The 5,323-nt window shown below is 39.9% G+C and overlaps 1 long non-coding RNA gene across 1 annotated transcript; it reads right to left on the bottom strand.

Annotated features, from left to right (window-relative positions):
* Positions 1-1,404: 1,404 nt before the first annotated feature.
* LOC135476091 (uncharacterized) lies at positions 1,405-4,505 on the bottom strand. Its single transcript, XR_010445092.1, has 3 exons — positions 4,378-4,505; positions 2,290-2,455; positions 1,405-1,555 (listed from the first exon to the last, which is right to left on the bottom strand). It is a non-coding gene; the product is annotated as an uncharacterized LOC135476091 (long non-coding RNA).
* Between the last annotated feature and the right edge of the window lie 818 nt (positions 4,506-5,323).

Here is a 5,323-nt window from a genome sequence, read left to right as displayed (position 1 = left end):
TTGTACTTTTACGTCGCATTTCATTTTTGGTATTCTTGCAAACGTTCAATAGAAAAAACCTAGAGAGAGAGAGAGAGCTCACCAGGAGAGAATGTCGCCGACTTTTGAATGGGTCTAGGTATATTATGAGAAGTATAGGGGAGGGGAGATAACTCTTGTAAACCAATCTTGTTTAAAACGCTGACCTGTCAACTCTCACGTTTTAAAATTGAAGATTACATTCTGACGGTCTTTGTATTAAATCTCACTATTTTGCTTTAAAATGTTTCAAAAAATTGCTTTATGCTGTTTACATCTTCTATAACGATGAAATATGTGTAAACTTACCAACAAAGACGTACTATAAGGACAGTTAATCATACACAAAAAATATCCCAGTGCGTCAGGGGGTCGATTTGAGAGTTACTAAAGAATCTTGATACGATCCAGGCGATCAACGTTGTGCGGGCGATCAATCGACACGAAAAGTTAAAGAACATGTATGATTCCAAACCTAAGGTCCTGGGAAATGTATTTAACAAGTAAGTTTTGCCACAAACGCCGTGACAAACTGCTACGGCAGATGGTTCGTGTTTGTTTTATATGGGATGCGCTCTGAAGCTGGTTTGGGGACAAACGTCTGCAGCGATAATACTCAAGAGGCACCTTGAGGCATGTTTGGGTATAAAGGTGGAACAGGTGTCGAGTAAACCCCTCTCTCTCCTCACCTTGTCACCGAGTCTGTCCGTCATGGATGAATACAAAGTGCTACCTCTGATGTCACACTGTCCTTTCTGACAGGTCACTTGGCACAGCTGGTATCTTTTTTTCTATCATTACAAAAAGATCAAATTTTGGTCAGGCCCTGCCAATGTGTGGGACATTCTGTTGATCTACTTCCAACAGCACTAATTATCCTTGTTCAAATGCGAGTCCTTGGTTGACAATTCGGATAGGTGTGTTGGTAACAAGAAATGCTGGGGCCAACAGAATCAAACAGATTGCGAATGGACAAATGTCAAATTGATTCTTACACAAAAAAGTGTGATGGACAAAAGTGGCTGGATATGCTCTTAAAAAGCACACATACATTGTCTTTACTTTGAACTCCAGTTCAATTCCCTCGTGCAGCGTGTACATATAATGATGTCACGATGCATAGTCTGGACATATAATGATGTCACGGAGCCTAGTGTGCATAAGTTGCGACGTCATGGTGTGGAGCGTGCAGAGGTGATGACGTCACGCTGCATTCCCTGTACAGATTTTGGTCACTGCGAGGCCACGAACAAAGAGGCAGCTGAGTTCATGGTTATGACAATTAAAGAAAGCAAACGAGGTGCAGAAAACTACTACACCCTTTATTTAGTACAGTATAAAGCAAGCATACAAGTAAACGTAAGAGGTAACTTTGATATTCTCTGAAGAGCTGGAAACAGGTGTGTTTTACAAATGCAGAAAAATCTCTCGGGTGATTTTCAGGAAAGGCAAAATCTGCCAAACTGTTCTACATGCTGTGGAAACTTCTGAACCATTTCGTCTTTTGTCAAATCGAATGAGTCCTCCAATTCCCATCCTGTCAAATAAAAATGTGATAACCATGTTGCGTTGCGAGGTAACGTAAAATTGCCAACTTAACATGAGATCCCGTCAGACAGATTTATTTGATTTGTCTGGTTGGAGTTTTACCCAGTACTCCAGAATACTTCACTCATACCACACTCAAAAAATAACCTTAAATGTAACAGAAAGCTTGTTGTTTGAGTGATGGTAGAATGTATTCTGTTATTATATAACACAACATTGTGTCTTATTCAACATAATATCCTTTTAGTCTCATATAATCTTTATGTTGAATTAATGGAATATGTGTGTTGTATTTGAATGAATAATTTGCTGCAATAACAGAATGCAGTCGAGCATCACACAGATGACAAACTTTCTGTTAAATTTAACAGATTACTTTTTTTAAGAGAAGGGGGTTCAGCAAATGTTAAGATGTGAGAAAACCGGGCATACGCCGGGGCAAGCCCAGATCCTTCCACAGGTAGCTTGCCAGTCCCGTGAGACGGTATAGCTTTTAATAATGTATGGGGATTACAAGTATTAGCAATTATTAAATACAAAAGAATTATCCCGTACTTTCAAAACAGTGGCAATCATCCTGTCTGTGTATACAAGTACACCAACCTCCTTCAGGCATTCACATGTATGCCTTACTTTTCTGTGTGGTTCCATTCCATTATCAGTAGTCGTCCTCGTTAGCATGATTACTTTTTACACAAACATGAGTGCCTTATCTTCACTAACCAGGTGCTGATGTGGCGCTGTAAAACACGTATGGGCTTTCTCCGATCCTCTCAGCGGCCATCCAAGTCTCGTGAGGAACCACCGTGAAAAACACGTGCTCTTCGTTCTTCAATGTGTCGCCTAGCAACCGGTAACTGTAGTTACCGTCTTTGTCTATCAAATGAATCTGAAATGACACACATGGAAGAATGTGACTTGATTTAGTAAAAAGCAAAACAGGCTGAAAAGGCAAATCATATCGTGAGAAAAATTATGTATGCTGAATGTAACGAAGCTATTTTGTACTTGTGTCAACCTAATTTTTTTATGGTAACTTTTCCATAACTTTCCCAGGAGCCTCTCAAGTGCAGCTTATGCTGGCTTTCTCTCCGGCCATACGTTGGGAGGTCTGCCAGCAACTTGTGGATGATTGTGGGTTTCTCTCGAGCTCTTCCCGGTTTCCTCTCACCATAATCCTGGCCGCCGTTGTATAAATGAAATATTCTTGAATGAATACGGCACCAATCAAACACCAATCACATAAATCACATGGTTTAAAAGTATGCTTGGTGGACACAACTCCGGTGGACCCAGCTGTTGTTTTACTTGAAAATGGTCGATATACTGCTGCCTTCTGTTTGGAGAAGATTCCTTTGTTGATAACCCTTTCGTGGTGGTACCGTTATGGAAGGTGAAGAAATGTAATCCAGTGAAGCCCTAAGCACAAATCGGTACATAAATCACATCAGATCACGCCACATGACTAACGATTGCACGCTGTCTTAGTTCGTATCTCGCTAGGATTTTATCCATAGTGTAGATATACAGATAAAAATGCTGATATATATCGTTCATCCAGCAATAAGCTTATCAATAAGCGTAGCAAAAGCACACTGAAACAGGAAGAAACATTGTCCTTACCAGCAACTGCCTGCAGGTAATGTGTACGGCTATACCGGTTGGAGAGTTATCGCCTTGTAACGCTCCAGGAGACATTTCCCTTCACACAGCGGCGAGTTTAGACATCGTTTGTGATGTGTAACACTTGCAACCTGCCCAAAGATAGCTGAGACACTACGACAGTTGGGTGACGTGTTCACGCGGACGATTTCACACAAAAATATAACAGCACGAACTTGTTCTTATATTTAGTATGCGCTGATTCCCTAAACCATCCAAAGTGTAGATGCGTTAAAGTTGGCATCGGTAAACCATCTGTTAATCCAGAAGTTTATACTTTTAAATCAAACAAGTAGAACCAACGTCCGCCATGTTTTAAAGTTCAACCTCCACCCAGTCCCGGCTAGGTATGTGCATGTTTCTGTTTTGACAGCGAGTGAGTGAGTGAGTGCTTGGGGTTTAACGTCGTACTCAACAATTTTTCAGTCATGTGACGACGAAGGAATCCTTAGGGTGCATGTACGTGTAATGTGCCTCCTTGTTGCAGGACGGATTTCCACCGCTCTTCTATTCAGTGCTGCTTCACTGAGACGACTTACCGCAGGCAAGTAAACAGTCCCGCTTGAGCCACTATACTGATACGGGTCAACCAGTCGTTGCACTATCCCATTCATGCTGAACGCCAAGCGAGGAAGTTACAACTTCCTCTTTTAAAGTCTTAGGTGTGACTCGATCAAGGATTGATCCTGGATCTACCGCTCCCGAAGCGGACGTTTTGACAACGAAATCCAATGGACCTAGGTTAAATAGAAGCTGGACGCTACGTTTCCGTAAAGCCTCACAACTAGCTTTGGGCCACGTGTAGCGTGAACACTGAGCATTTTTGTAACACAGACCTTTATAATAAAGGCAGAATAAGGCAAACTGAAAATGCAACCTTTTCATCCAGAATAGTAAAAGCACGAGCAAAATTCCTGATTTTGCTTTGGGCATGGATGCCAAAATATTAATCAGTACTTCATCTGGGACCATTATGTCATTTCTCCGAGATTTTTTGAAAACAACGTTAATGATGGTGTTTGACATTTAGTATTTTCGGGCATGCATTTCATTTAGTGCTCAGTATATGTTTTATTATTTTGTACGACGTACTCTGAATAGTTATTTGAAAATTTCGACTGATATATCTACAAATATCGTGCACAATACCTTAAGTACTCCACCAGCGTGCCAGTAATGAAACTCGTCTGATAATAACATGTGCCAATTTATGAAGCTGGCGCCATCGAGAAGAAAGTAGATGCTAGAGGAAGATAGGCGGGAACCGTTGTGTCTGGAAGTGAGTAAAGTGGCAAAAGTTTATTGAGGAAGAGGTGCGATGGGGAGGGCTGGGATTCAAAGAATATCTGATAAATATATTTATATATTTGATAAACCTGCCAGGGAAAACCCATTACATATAGTTATCATAAGCTATAAAGTTTTCGAATACAGGGGCCAGTGAACTCATTGACATTAGGCCATAGTTTGTTTATTTATTTGACTTGATTTTATTGCAAGTTTTCGTCATTCTCGAAAATATTTCGCTTAAACCACGGCGGTCAGCATATATTTTTCGCGTCCCTTTTTCGGGAATAGCGTTCTTATTGTTATTGCAAATTTAAGGCCACGTAATTTAGAAAAAAAAGAACATCATTGCAAATACCATGAAAAATTGTACGTACAAATAAGTTTACGAATAAGTTTACGAAAATCATGATTATTTCACCGTAGTCTGTGTAAAATGTAAGATTAACTTTAGTAGGTTTATAGTTACATCAGAGATTTCAAACGAAAATGTTTCAAAAAATGCACCATGGGCCAAAAATGCTTTTACAGCATTTTATAAGCAACATAAATCCCGCCTTACAATGTGAACATTCAAAACAAATTTTTCTCAATAAAACCAACGGTATACGTATTTTTAGATAGAGGTTTCCATTGTCAGCCTGATAATCCTTGTATCACTTCAGTTTTCTCTTCATTTAAGAATAATGTTTCTTTCTGAGAGTTGGTCCAGACATTACAAGCTATCTATAGTGGCAGCATATAAACAAACTCTTTATGTCTTCTCCCAAATGATGAGTTTCAGGAGAAGACGAAGAAGAAAAAATTT

The sequence above is a fragment of the Liolophura sinensis genome, chromosome 10, assembly GCF_032854445.1.
Source record: "Liolophura sinensis isolate JHLJ2023 chromosome 10, CUHK_Ljap_v2, whole genome shotgun sequence".
NCBI lineage: Eukaryota > Metazoa > Mollusca > Polyplacophora > Chitonida > Chitonidae > Liolophura > Liolophura sinensis.
Note: the sequence above shows the minus strand (reverse complement) of the source record. Positions and strands in the feature narration are given on the sequence as shown.